The sequence below is a fragment of the Canis lupus genome, chromosome X (assembly GCF_048164855.1).
Source record: "Canis lupus baileyi chromosome X, mCanLup2.hap1, whole genome shotgun sequence".
Lineage (NCBI taxonomy): Eukaryota > Metazoa > Chordata > Mammalia > Carnivora > Canidae > Canis > Canis lupus.
The window spans coordinates 13,574,097-13,589,631 of NC_132876.1; the positions used below are offsets into that span (position 1 = coordinate 13,574,097).

Below are 15,535 nucleotides of genomic sequence, written 5' to 3' on the forward strand. Positions count from 1 at the left end.
CCGGTGGTTCTTTTTTTGTTTGTTTGTTTTTGTTTTTGTTTTTGTTTTGTTTTGCTTTTTGATTTGTTTCCTTCCCCCACCCCCTTTTTTTCTCCTTTCTTTTTCTTTCTCTTTTTCTTTTTTTTTTTTCTCATTTTTTTTTCTTTTTCTTCCCTTTTTTTTTCTTTTTTTTTCTCTTTCTCTTTTCTTTCCTTCTTTCTCTCCTCTCTTTTTCTCTTTTTCCCAATACAACTTGCTTTTGGCCACTCTGCACTGAGCAAAATGACTAGAAGGAAAACCTCACCTCAAAAGAAAGAATCAGAAACAGTCCTCTCTCCCACAGAGTTACAAAATCTGGATTACAATTCAATGTCAGAAAGCCAATTCAGAAGCACTATTATACAGCTACTGGTGGCTCTAGAAAAAAGTATAAAGGACTCAAGAGACTTCATGACTGCAGAATTTAGAGCTAATCAGGCAGAAATTAAAAATCAATTGAATGAGATGCAATCCAAACTAGAAGTCCTAACGACGAGGGTTAACGAGGTGGAAGAACGAGTGAGTGACCTAGAAGACAAGTTGATAGCAAAGAGAGAAACTGAGGAAAAAAGAGACAAACAATTAAAAGACCATGAAGATAGATTAAGGGAAATAAACGACAGCCTGAGGAAGAAAAACCTACGTTTAATTGGGGTTCCCGAGGGCGCCGAAAGGGACAGAGGGCCAGAATATGTATTTGAACAAATTCTAGCTGAAAACTTTCCTAATCTGGGAAGGGAAACAGGCATTCAGATCCAGGAAATAGAGAGATCCCCCCCTAAAATCAATAAAAACCGTTCAACACCTCGACATTTAATTGTGAAGCTTGCAAATTCCAAAGATAAGGAGAAGATCCTTAAAGCAGCAAGAGACAAGAAATCCCTGACTTTTATGGGGAGGAGTATTAGGGTAACAGCAGACCTCTCCACAGAGACCTGGCAGGCCAGAAAGGGCTGGCAGGATATATTCAGGGTCCTAAATGAGAAGAACATGCAGCCAAGAATACTTTATCCAGCAAGGCTCTCATTCAAAATGGAAGGAGAGATAAAGAGCTTCCAAGACAGGCAGCAACTAAAAGAATATGTGACCTCCAAACCAGCTCTGCAAGAAATTTTAAGGGGGCCTCTTAAAATTCCCCTTTAAGAAGAAGTTCAGTGGAACAGTCCACAAAAACAAAGACTGAATAGATATCATGATGACACTAAACTCATATCTCTCAATAGTAACTCTGAATGTGAACGGGCTTAATGACCCCATCAAAAGGCGCAGGGTTTCAGACTGGATAAAAAAGCAGGACCCATCTATTTGCTGTCTACAAGAGACTCATTTTAGACAGAAGGACACCTACAGCCTGAAAATAAAAGGTTGGAGAACCATTTACCATTCGAATGGTCCTCAAAAGAAAGCAGGGGTAGCCATCCTTATATCAGATAAACTAAAATTTACCCCAAAGACTGTAGTGAGAGATGAAGAGGGACACTATATCATACTTAAAGGATCTATTCAACAAGAGGACTTAACAATCCTCAATATATATGCTCCGAATGTGGGAGCTGCCAAATATATAAATCAATTATTAAGCAAAGTGAAGAAATACTTAGATAATAATACACTTATACTTGGTGACTTCAATCTAGCTCTTTCTATACTCGATAGGTCTTCTAAGCAAAACATCTCCAAAGAAACGAGAGCTTTAAATGATACACTGGACCAGATGGATTTCACAGATATCTACAGAACTTTACATCCAAACTCAACTGAATACACATTCTTCTCAAGCGCACATGGAACTTTCTCCAGAATAGACCACATATTGGGTCACAAATCGGGTCTGAACCGATACCAAAAGATTGGGATTGTCCCCTGCATATTCTCGGACCATAATGCCTTGAAATTAGAACTAAATCACAACAAGAAGTTTGGAAGGACCTCAAACACATGGAGGTTAAGGACCATCCTGCTAAAAGATAAAAGGGTCAACCAGGAAATTAAGGAAGAATTAAAAAGATTCATGGAAACTAATGAGAATGAAGATACAACTGTTCAAAATCTTTGGGATGCAGCAAAAGCAGTCCTAAGGGGGAAATACATCGCAATACAAGCATCCATTCAAAAACTGGAAAGAACTCAAATACAAAAGCTAACCTTACACATAAAGGAGCTAGAGAAAAAACAGCAAATAGATCCTACACCCAAGAGAAGAAGGGAGTTAATAAAGATTCGAGCAGAACTCAACGAAATCGAGACCAGAAGAACTGTGGAACAGATCAACAGAACCAGGAGTTGGTCCTTTGAAAGAATTAATAAGATAGATAAACCATTAGCCAGCCTTATTAAAAAGAAGAGAGAGAAGACTCAAATTAATAAAATCATGAATGAGAAAGGAGAGATCACTACCAACACCAAGGAAATACAAACGATTTTAAAAACATATTATGAACAGCTATACGCCAATAAATTAGGCAATCTAGAAGAAATGGACGCATTCCTGGAAAGCCACAAACTACCAAAACTGGAACAGGAAGAAATAGAAAACCTGAACAGGCCAATAACCAGGGAGGAAATTGAAGCAGTCATCAAAAACCTCCCAAGACACAAGAGTCCAGGGCCAGATGGCTTCCCAGGAGAATTTTATCAAACGTTTAAAGAAGAAATCATACCTATTCTCCTAAAGCTGTTTGGAAAGATAGAAAGAGATGGAGTACTTCCAAATTCGTTCTATGAAGCCAGCATCACCTTAATTCCAAAGCCAGACAAAGACCCCGCCAAAAAGGAGAATTACAGACCAATATCCCTGATGAACATGGATGCAAAAATTCTCAACAAGATACTGGCCAATAGGATCCAACAGTACATTAAGAAAATTATTCACCATGACCAAGTAGGATTTATCCCTGGGACACAAGGCTGGTTCAACACCCGTAAAACAATCAATGTGATTCATCATATCAGCAAGAGAAAAACCAAGAACCATATGATCCTCTCATTGGATGCAGAGAAAGCATTTGACAAAATACAGCATCCATTCCTGATCAAAACTCTTCAGAGTGTAGGGATAGAGGGAACATTCCTCGACATCTTAAAAGCCATCTATGAAAAGCCCACAGCAAATATCATTCTCAATGGGGAAGCACTGGGAGCCTTTCCCCTAAGATCAGGAACAAGACAGGGATGTCCACTCTCACCACTGCTATTCAACATAGTACTGGAAGTCCTAGCCTCAGCAATCAGACAACAAAAAGACATTAAAGGCATTCAAATTGGCAAAGAAGAAGTCAAACTCTCTCTCTTCGCCGATGACATGATACTCTACATAGAAAACCCAAAAGTCTCCACCCCAAGATTGCTAGAACTTATACAGCAATTCGGTAGCGTGGCAGGATACAAAATCAATGCCCAGAAGTCAGTGGCATTTCTATACACTAACAATGAGACTGAAGAAAGAGAAATTAAGGAGTCAATCCCATTTACAATTGCACCCAAAAGCATAAGATACCTAGGAATAAACCTCACCAAAGATGTAAAGGATCTATACCCTCAAAACTATAGAACACTTCTGAAAGAAATTGAGGAAGACACAAAGAGATGGAAAAATATTCCATGCTCATGGATTGGCAGAATTAACATTGTGAAAATGTCAATGTTACCCAGGGCAATATACACGTTTAATGCAATCCCTATCAAAATACCATGGACTTTCTTCAGAGAGTTAGAACAAATTATTTTAAGATTTGTGTGGAATCAGAAAAGACCCCGAATAGCCAGGGGAATTTTAAAAAAGAAAACCATATCTGGGGGCATCACAATGCCAGATTTCAGGTTGTACTACAAAGCTGTGGTCATCAAGACAGTGTGGTACTGGCACAAAAACAGACACATAGATCAGTGGAACAGAATAGAGAATCCAGAAGTGGACCCTGAACTTTATGGGCAACTAATATTCGATAAAGGAGGAAAGACTATCCATTGGAAGAAAGACAGTCTCTTCAATAAATGGTGCTGGGAAAATTGGACATCCACATGCAGAAGAATGAAACTAGACCACTCTCTTGCACCATACACAAAGATAAACTCAAAATGGATGAAAGATCTAAATGTGAGACAAGATTCCATCAAAATCCTAGAGAAGAACACAGGCAACACCCTTTTTGAACTCGGCCAGAGTAACTTCTTGCAAGATACATCCACGAAGGCAAAAGAAACAAAAGCAAAAATGAACTATTGGGACTTCATCAAGATAAGAAGCTTTTGCACAGCAAAGGATACAGTCAACAAAACTCAAAGACAACCTACAGAATGGGAGAAGATATTTGCAAATGACATATCAGATAAAGGGCTAGTTTCCAAGATCTATAAAGAACTTATTAAACTCAACACCAAAGAAACAAACAATCCAATCATGAAATGGGCAAAAGACATGAACAGAAATCTCACAGAGGAAGACATAGACATGGCCAACATGCATATGAGAAAATGCTCTGCATCACTTGCCATCAGGGAAATACAAATCAAAACTACAATGAGATACCACCTCACACCAGTGAGAATGGGGAACATTAACAAGGCAGGAAACAACAAATGTTGGAGAGGATGCGGAGAAAAGGGAACCCTCTTACACTGTTGGTGGGAATGTGAACTGGTGCAGCCACTCTGGAAAACTGTGTGGAGGTTCCTCAAACAGTTAAAAATATACCTGCCCTACGACCCAGCAATTGCACTGTTGGGGATTTACCCCAAAGATACAAATGCAATGAAACGCCGGGACACCTGCACCCCGATGTTTCTAGCAGCAATGGCCACTATAGCCAAACTGTGGAAGGAGCCTCGGTGTCCAACGAAAGATGAATGGATAAAGAAGATGTGGTTTATGTATACAATGGAATATTACTCAGCTATTAGAAATGACAAATACCCACCATTTGCTTCAACGTGGATGGAACTGGAGGGTATTATGCTGAGTGAAGTAAGTCAGTCGGAGAAGGACAAACATTATATGTTCTCATTCATTTGGGGAATATAAATAATAGTGAAAGGGAATATAAGGGAAGGGAGAAGAAATGTGTGGGAAATATCAGAAAGGGAGACAGAACGTAAAGACTGCTAACTCTGGGAAACGAACTAGGGGTGGTAGAAGGGGAGGAGGGCGGGGGGTGGGAGTGAATGGGTGACGGGCACTGGGTATTATTCTGTATGTTAGTAAATTGAACACCAATAAAAAAAAAAAAAAAAAGGATACTCAATTTCATCAGAATCAATACAATTCAATTTTATGTAACCCTTAAAAAGGTAAGGTGGATTTATTTGTGCTCACATAAAAAAAGTTCACAAGATGTTATGGAGTGAAAAAATAAAATTACAGAGTTCTGTGCAAAGTCTGATCCCTATTTATAATAATTTTTTAAGAGTTTATTTATTCATGAGAGACACAGAGAGAGAGAGAGAGAGAGAGAGAGGCAGAGACACAGGCAGAGAGAGAAGCAGGCTCCATGCAGGGAGTCCGATGTGGGACTCGATCCCGGGACTCCAGGATCACACCCTGGGCCAAAGGCAGGTGCTAAACCGCTGAGCCACCCCGGGATCCCCTATCTATAATAAATTTTAAATGTGGGCACTTTGTGATTAGAGCTTGAAGGGTATACACTAGCTATTAGTGGGAATTTAGTGGAATAGGGTTATAAAGTTGGGGAAGGTGGAGAGAGTTTCATTTTCTGTTGCATGTGATTTTGCAGGGTTTTTTTTTTTTTTTTGCAATGTCCATGTGCTTTGATAATGTATCTGTATTAATTATTATAATCATATTGACTAAAAGTAATATACATTGGAAGATCTCCTGGATCACGAGGAGAAAAATATTATGCATTATATATAATATATATATATATATATATGAAACAAGCATGAAAATGTGAAAAACCCAAGGTAAAATAATGATGCTTATATTTGTATTAGGGGAGAGGAATGCAGAAGAAATACACTTAGCTGTAAATGGCTATCTCTGGGATTAGGAGTTGCAGAGGTCTTTAAATTCTATTTAACATGGTCCATCTCAGTATTTTTGGGCAAGTGGAGGAAAACTGCACCTGTTAGTCCTGCGTAAACTAGTGAGAATTTCATTAACCTGGGGATGAAAAAAACAAGGTTCTGATGCTAACTGTGTTCCTTTTCCCCTCGAGGTTCCAGTTTTCTCATCTGTAAGACTTGGTTAACTCTATCCAACTCCTAAACATCTCCCAGTTCTAACAAGCCATCATTTCCTGATTCTACATATTTCAAATTGCATTCATTAAAAAAAACCAACACTCTCAGCATTTGCAAATTGCCTAAAAAACGATAACCTCTCCTGAGAGGAAAATCCAATGTAAAACTTGAGGAGTTCACTAGGGCCATCCTCAGTGCCTGTTGCATACCCATTTCGATTGCTTCACCAGACAATAATCTATATTCTGATGGTTGGAAACAGCCAGCCAGTAGGGGCTGGTTTTTTTGCACAATAGGCAATGACCTCTGGTGGTTTCGTGATCTAAAAAAAGCACAGGTCAAATTAGAAAGGTTTTTTTTTTGTTGTTGTTATTTTGTTTGTTTTGTACTTTTGTAAATACACATAAGTTAGACATTCAATTCCTCCTTTGACATGGTTCTCTGTTTTTACCAGTTCACAACCCCCCACACACCCCGCCTCCACCCCATTCCAGCCCTCTGCCCCATAGGTTCCTCGTTAGCTGCATTCACTCTCAGAGAGATTGTAACGTTCCTGAAAGAACACCAAACTACAATTCTGCTCACCATTAATCCTTGTCTTCTCCAGCCCTCCACAGTACAATTGCCTCTCTATTTCATTCATTGCCCCCCCATCTACAACCTGCACATATTTGCAGTCAATCGGAGAAGTAATTACTTTTGTACGGGAGCACCACAAACCAACTCTTATTTCCACTAGACACAAATATCAATTAAGCATAAAATTCAATTTAGGATTGAAGTGCTGCCGAACCTCCCACCAAAAAAAAAAAAAAAGAGAAAAAGATTCAGTCCTCTTCGTTAACAGGATTTCAGGCCTCATTTTTTAAGAAGGGGGGTGGCGGGAAGCAGGAATCCCTTCAAACAGTTTAAACTGCCCTATTTTTTATTCTTGGAGCAATTTTCTTGGTGCGAAATTTAGGTTAAAAGCTGCAAAAATGTATCTAAGAAATACAGAAAATGATGTTCAACATTTTTCAGTAGCCCAAAAGATGTTTTTTGTAAATCAGATAAAAATTGCTATTAGAAGAGTATCACTTGGATAATAATGGTGGAGACATATTCAAGGTAAAGGAGGGCTGGTAAGGATTAATTCCACAAAAGTAAGAAACTTTGTTCTTGTGATTGACTTCACTGGGGCATGCAACCACTTGAAATGCATAGGCTAACAGAAATCAAATATTGCAAAAAAAAAGTGAGAATCAGATTTCATCACATAAATAAATAATTTTTCCTATGTTATAATTGTCTTTCAAATACTTAAAATTTAACAAAGTCAACTATCCTGGCAAACACGAGAGAATCCTCCTAAACTAAAATTGCATGAGGATATTTTGTCTTGGGAAATGGTCCTCCCCTTACTGTTCCAAGTTCTGTTATTCTCTTAATGACCTGTTTTTCATTTGAAGTTAGGTGTGTGTGTGTGTGTGTGTGTGTGTGTGTGTGTGCGCGTGCGTGTGCATGTATACAATACATCCACAGGGAGACAAATGCCCACATACCTGATACAAACAAGGGCGGGGGGGGCTGGTCCTTGACCAGCCTGTCTTCCTTCTCTTATTAATATAACTTCTAATCACACACCAGAGCCTATCATCTTGAACCCTGAAAAACAAAATACATTCATCGACGTTTGAAAAGTAACCCCCAAGAAATGCATTCCTAAATCCTTTAAAATAAACAAATTAAGTGTCCAAGAATAGGAATTCAAGGAGATTTAAATTTGAATTAGCTTAACTACTTTTGACAAGTTTACACATGAAAGACACCAAGATTGTATGTACTACTTGCTGCTTTAAGAAGTTTCATTCTGTCTGTCTATATAAAAAGTTTCGGCCAAAGTTAAATCAATCTCCTCTACTGATTTTCAACATTAGACAAATACCCAGCCCTTTTTTTCTTTCTTTTTTTTTTTTTTTTTTTTTTTTTGAACCCTGCTTTCAGCCTGACTTTTTCCCCAATTGAAATTCAGGCCCTCAATGGTTGGTTTTTCTTGGTTCTAAATGTTGATAAAAAAGGGTTTTCTCTACTCCCTCAATTTGATGTGACAGGCTTCTGACATGAATAATGGAAGCATTTCTTTCACAGGCAAATCAACTTAATTTAGCAAGCCTTTATACTCTCAGTGGGCAAGCCACAATCCCCGAGATTCCATGAGAGCCTTTAAGTTAGACGAAATCTTTAGAATTTGCAGAAAATGTATAAAGTAAACAACACTTATTTTGTCACAATACTTGAATAACTTTTATGCAGGAGTTACAGATGAATATATTACTTCCTAATCAGATCTTGATTTACAAGCAATTTACAAGCTCAAGGGAAACTAGCCCTCAGTAAGAAAAATAAGAGAAGTCTCTACACAAATAAATTTTAAAGCCTAAAGATTGAAAACAAAACACAACGAAAAGCTGAGAATACAAAAAAACAAACACCCTCTCCCTCTGAACAGAAAAGACACAGAAAAATCAAGATACCTATACATTGCAGGGCCGAGTGGAATTTCTAACAACAGCCTAAGAGAACTATTTTTGAACAATCCTTTTAGGCAGGATCTTGGGAGAACTGAGAGGGCAGCACTTCCTAGCCATCAGACTAAAAGGAATAGATCCCACAGTCATTTCCACCTCCAAAATCAGGATCCAGTTATTCCCCCTGAGAACATTTCAGGACAGGAAGAAGACATGTTAATAATGCATTAGTGAAAGAGGGATGGGACTCAGAAGAATAAAACTAAGACATATGCCTTCTGAGTTGCCCATGGAGGAATGATTAAAATATGAAGGAAACCAGCCTCGGAATGCAACATATTTTGCATTATAACAGTCTCTAACAGAATATGGAGGTTGGCATTTGCCCCCTGGCCTTCTGTATCTTTTTTTTTTTTTTTAAAGGTAAAATAGAAAGAAAGGAAACAACACAGGACTGGGAATCTGGAGACCTGCTCCCAGCTCAGCAAGAACATTTCCTGAGACCTTAGGTAAGTCTCTTCCCCTCTCTGGGACTCAGTCCTCTTCTGTTCAACCAGAAGGCAGAAGTAGGTGATCTCTAAGTTTCCTTCCCATTCTAAAATGCTCTCTTTCCATACCCCAGTGACAAAAGTCTAGACAGATAGTGATAAAAGGACTCAATTATTACATATAATTCATAAATCTTAAAGAGTGCTTTACAACTCTGGGATTGGGGCTTGAGCAGGTTCAGCAGATCTACCTTGAGCTTCCTTCCTCTGGCAGCTTTCCATAATTTACCGTCAGCAAATATATAAAAAACAATGTGCTTGCATCTGCCAAGGAAAACCCCAGCAACTGAGAGTTTCTTGGAGCAAAATTGGTTCTTTTTATCCTCAACTGTTTTTCTTATCAACTTCTGAGAATATTTGTAAAATGGTAAATGATAATTTAGAAGAGCATTTTACCTACCTGTACACTTTTTGCAGGACTCCTGATGTACTACAATTTTCAGCGTACAAATAAAAGCATAATTCTGCCCCAATATTATAGTATTTGAATTACGACAGTTTCTGTTTTACCATTATTTAAAATTTTTGTGAAGACGCATATGTTCAAGTAAAAAAATAAACTGGCTTCCGAGTGTCAGATATTTTATCTTATATTTCAATCTCATTTTACATGTTAAGGTTATGGGATTTATAAATTAGGAGGCAACTGTGACAGTTAAAAAGATGCTCTAAATTTCATATAATAATGAACTGCAGTGAACTATTTTCAGATAAATATTTTTTCAGAGAATAAAGAACCATGTTTTTTAAAAAAAAATACACACTCTATACATCTTTAAGCCATTCTCCACCCCTTCTCGTAATTAGCTAATCAGCCAATTAGGAGTTCCAACAATTACAAACATCAGGGAAGACAGAAAGGAAAGAAAAACAGGAACCTATCAAGGTAGAAGAAAATCCTTTTACTTTAAAGAGTGTCCACCATTAACCTCTGAAGAATTCTACTCCACCTTGGCGTATCTTGTTATTCCCAGTCTCGACCCCTCCCGCCTTCTCTCCCTATTATAATTGTTAGGTCAGTTAATTGGCTGATTAAGGATACACTGGAATTTTTATTAACTGGCAATTAGAGTCAGACCCAAGGCACAGAGAATCCCTTCTGATTGGGAGTGTCACTTGAGTTGCAAAGATTAATAAAGTCAAATGGGGTTTAAAGTATGGTTTGGTTAATTTAGCCTTCTTGTATGGATAATTTTAGCATCATCCATAGCTTTAGTATCTATCGTCTCAGTTGCTTTCAAACCAAACCGCATTTGAGAACAGCAATCATTTAGTCTCCAAACAGGAAAAAAAGGGGAGAATATTGTATAATCACAAGCCCAAGAGATGTTTCCATCTGTTATAATAACAATTCCTATATTTTATTCATGACATTCTTATTCCCTTTCTATCCAGGTCCACTGCAACAGCAGACCCAAGTTTCCCCTTCAAAAAATCCACAGGAGTATATGTGGCATGTCCTCATCCCCTTGGCCTAGTTAAATCCTCTCACGGTCTCTTTTCATAACTTCTCTAAGACAAGGTGACCCTTGTGAAGATCCATTACACAGGGTGCCCAGTTATGGCCAAGGCAAATACTCCCTTATAATCCCAAAACAGTTTGTGATATTATAGGAGAATGGTATCCTTGTATTAAAATTGTGACCCGATAAGGCAAAATGGAGCATATCAATAATCACATGGACAAACAGCTGGAGAATGTACATGTGGAATTGGCTGGATAGTCCTAGAAAAATGATAGAGGCAGTATAAAGTAATTGCTAAACCCAAGAGCTTTGGGTCAGATAAGGCCCAATTCAAAATTCTGGCTCTACCGGGTACTTAAAAGTGTGACCTTGGGCTAGCTACTCAGCCTGTGTGAGCTTTGCTTTTTTCCATCTGTAAAATGAGGTTAATAACAGAAGCCATCTCATAAGTTTAATGGGAGGATTATGAGATAACGCATGCAAAGAGTTTATCTCAGTGCACGAGCACATAGTAATTGTTCAATAAACAAAAGCTATTATTGACGTGACTGTCTTTCCTCATTCAATTTACTGGCTATTTGAATAAACCAACAGGCTTACAGGAACATCTGCTATTCTGTAGATAGTCTGAGAACTTAGGAAAACCTATAGGACAGAGCTCAGAGAACACAAAATCCCAGTGTGTGAAGGGTGGAAAGAGTATGACCGTGGTAAACCCAGGACTGGGGAAATGTAACATTCCTGGGATCTAGGTCTAAATCAGGTTGTCAGGACTGGGAAGGCCATGGGGCTGTCCAATTGCTGAGGCCTGCAGGTTATTCACAAAACCTACTGCACTTTCAGAGTTAGGCACATGGAGAAATTATACCAGACAACTTGGTATCCCATGAGCATAGAGGTTCAAAGCATAGATTGTGGAGCCAGACTGCTTAGATTTTAGTTTTGTTTTGCTTTTAAAGTTTTTAGTTTTTTAAAGTAATCGCTACCTTCAACATGGGTCTCGAACTCATGACCTCAAGATCAAGAATCACAGGCTCCACCAACTGAGCCAGCCAGATGCCCCACACTGCTTGGGTTTTAATTTCTGCTGTTACCAGCTGTGTGACCTTAGGCCAATATAGTTAACCTCTCTGTGCCTCGATTTCCTCCTCTGTAAAAATAGGGGATGGTATTAGGTCCTAATTTAAAATCCATGTTATAAAAATTAAGTGAGTTAATATTTGTAACTCTTAGAAGAATACCTGGCAAAAATTAGCTTTATATAAGTTTTTGTTAAGTTAAATAAATAAAATTGGTAATGCAGCATTCACTTTGCCCTCATGTCACTAGCACCCTGCCCTCTCTCTGAACAGCAAGAGTTTAGGAGACATGATAATGTATTTGATCCTTGCAGCAGCTTTGCAAGATGGCAATGAGATGACCAGAGGCCAGAAAAGGAAGACAGAGATGGAGACAGGAGTCCAAAAGCCAGAACTCACTTTTCTCATTACTGGCTTAATACCCCACTAACACACAGGGACATATAGTATCTTTTGTTAGTCCTTTAACCTGAGAGAAAAACGGCAACAAACAGTGGACAAAACTGGAAATGCAGTGAAGTCTATCTTCGAACCTTTGATTCTTTCAGAACTCTCTCTCAACTCAGAAGTTGCTTTCTCGTTTCCCTCCAACACAAGTGTTAAACCCACTCCTGTAAAAAAAAAAAAAAAATCAAACAGAAAGACAGAATGTTAGAGTTGGAAGGTCTATGTCCAAGTTTTATGCCCTTGTATTATAGATGAGGTCACTGGTGCCCACAGAGAGGAAATGACTTTAGTTAAATGATCAAATTCATACTTTTTTCCAATCTCTTCAGATTCAGTATCAAGTTGCATTTAGAGAAGAACAATGGACCGCTCTCATCCCAACATTTGCCGTTTGGATTCTTTGTAGATTGGCATGCCTTCCAAGAGTTCAAGCCAAATGCCACTTCATGAGTTCTGATGTGCTGTTTGCATGGGACATTCCAATGCAAATTGAGTGTCTTGGTCATAACATCTTGGTCTTGTTCTTCTCCCAGATTTGCATCACTAATATATGCAAGTGCCATATAGTCCAAGGGCATCTGGGGGATAAGACTACATAGGAAATGTTGCCCTTTCATGATTCTGTTTTCTCAATGGAAATTTAGTTACTATGGCAAGTTTCTCCAAAGCAGCATTTTTACTCCAATTGTGAACCTGAAGGATTGTTCATCACATGACCAAGGAATAAGTAGTGTATTGCATGTAGTAGCATGGAAGCAAAGAAGAGGTAGAATTTAGAGCTTAAAAAAGAGGTTGTAGGGACACTGGGTGGCTCAGTGGTTGAGAGTCTGTCTTTGGCTCAGGGCATGATCCCGGAGACCTGGGATCGAGTCCCACATCGGGCTCCCCTGCATGGAGCCTGCTTCTCCCTCTGCCTGTGCCTCTGCCTCTCTCTGTGTGTCTTTCAGGAATAAATAAATAAAATCTTTAAAAATTAATTAATTAATTAAAAAATAAAAAAGAGGTTGTACACTGTGACAACAGTTGATAACATGCGGCGACTAGAGTTGATAACATCATATTGTATAATTGAAATTACCTAAGACAGTAGAACTTAAATGTTCTCAGCATAAAAAATAAAGGCACATAAGTGAGGTAATGGATGTGTTAATTAACTCGATGAGGTGGGGGGAACCCTTTCACAGTATATACATAACCCTTTCACAGTATATACAATCATCAGGTTGTACGCTTTAAATATCTTACAATTTTATTTGTCAATTATACCTCAATAAAGCTAGAGAGAAAAAAAGAAAGATAGTGCTTCCCCTCATTTTACACATGAGGAAACTAAAGCCCAGAGAAGACAGAGCAAGTTAGGATTGACAACCTAGTCTCCCAACTCCTGGTTCAGTGTTCCTTCCCCAGCAAAATTTGGTGTACAATTTTCAGTTTATATGAAATTTTTCCAGCAATAAATATGTGAATCAAAGTGGAGGTGAATCATGTTATCACAGGGTACATCCCTGGGACTTAGTCTAACTTACATCCACAGTCCCTTCTGTGTTAAACATGTTGCTTTCTTTTCTTGGGCAGAAAAATACTATAATTTCAGTTAAAACCTTTCCAGGAATTCCAAATATGGGAGGTGGATTTTGCTAGGGAATGCTAATAAGAGGTCAAATAGCACATAAACCCTCTATGTGTCAGAACAGAAACTTCCCAGAATTATTTACTCAGCACTCTACCTTTTATCATTTGAAAATGCTTTCAATTAAGAAGAAGGTTCTTTTTAGGTAACCATACTGCATTTAGTGAAATCCAATCACATAGCATTTTAATAGTACATCTCTTCCCCTAATTTTCGTAGTTATCTGCTGATCTTTATTTTCCAATGAAAACCATACATTAACATTGCAGTTTTGAAGAAAATGAATAACATTTCTTGTTATGTTATAGGTCAATAGTTAATGCAGCCGAAGTTTCATTTCTCTCCCATTAAAATTGCTTATTTGCCTCATCTCGATGTATATCAAATGGTAATAAGATACGGAATATATAAGGTTGTGACCCATGCCAGTAGGTTTTGCTGTTTCTAGGGTTTTCTTGTTAATTGGTTGCATTGTATGTCAGATCTGATTCTTCCACACCATTGTTAAGGCTGATGATTCTTCAGAACACCACTGAAAACAGAACTAGAAGGAGTTTCACCAAAACAAGGAGCTAGAAGTGAAATTTCCTAAAGACAGAGCAACGGTTTTTACTTTTTACTTTACAGTTGGGAAAATAAAACACGTTCCATCCTGGGAAACTTGACGAGTATGAAAAAGAGTATTTTCCTAGGAAAAAAAAGAAAAAAACTCCTCAATTTGAAATTCTGCACTGATTTCAAAGGTTTTAGAACACATTTCTGGAAATAGAAAACTGACATGAAGAAAATACTCTTGTCAGCTTCAAGAACTACGTGCTCCATGGGGCTATGTATACTTTACTTCACCTAAGAAATGCCCTCCTTAGCTATCGAGCATAAGATATTTTGGGTTTTTTTTTTAAGGTTTTGTTTATTTATTCATGAGAGACACAGAAAGAGAGAGAGTCAGAGACACAGGCAGATGGAGAAACAGGCTCCATGTAGGGAGTCCGACGTGGGACTTGATCCCGGGACCCCAGGATCACGCCCTGAGCCAAAGGCAGGCGCCAAACCGCTGAGCCACCCAGGCATCCCCATAAGATATTTTTGTAAATGAAATTGTATGGTAACCCCTCCAGAGGAGCTCACTTTTTGAACCAATGGGATAATTGTTTTGCAGTGTGAATAACCCCTAATTTATCTATTGTTAGTGGTTGGATTTTTGTTCGTTAAATTTCTTTTCTTTTTTTTTTTTGTTCATTAAGTTTCTTAAAAGAGAGCCAGCCTACATATTCTTATCTCTCAGCACTTGAAGGATAGGACTTAGGGAAAGGGAAAAGGCAAAGTAAGGACCCTGGCCAGGAAGTCAGAAGACCATGGCTGAATTCATCTCCAGCACTTACTAGCCAAAAGACTGTGGTCAAACCAGGATACCTTTCTCGGCCTCAGTTTCCTTACCTGTACTGGTGTCAGATAAAGAAACCATAAGAATCAAGTGTTACTATCTATGCAAAAACACTTGGTAAACTGTAAAATGCTCAACAAATAAAGCTGATAATTCATCATAACAATTAATTAAATGTTTCCTACTCCCCCTTCCAAAGCCAATGATGGAAATGAAAACCAGTAGCTATATAACAGGAAAGTCTAACCTCAAAGTACA

General features: G+C 38.3%; 1 long non-coding RNA gene across 4 annotated transcripts in view; it reads right to left on the minus strand.

Annotated features, from left to right (window-relative positions):
- The window catches only part of LOC140628152 (uncharacterized), a 365,765-nt gene that overhangs the window by 193,848 nt on the left and 156,382 nt on the right, over positions 1-15,535 (minus strand). For all 4 annotated transcript variants that reach the window (XR_012026535.1, XR_012026537.1, XR_012026534.1 and 1 more), the window contains exon 3: positions 7,758-7,860. This is a non-coding gene — a long non-coding RNA (uncharacterized lncRNA). The remainder of the gene's footprint in view (positions 1-7,757; positions 7,861-15,535) is intronic.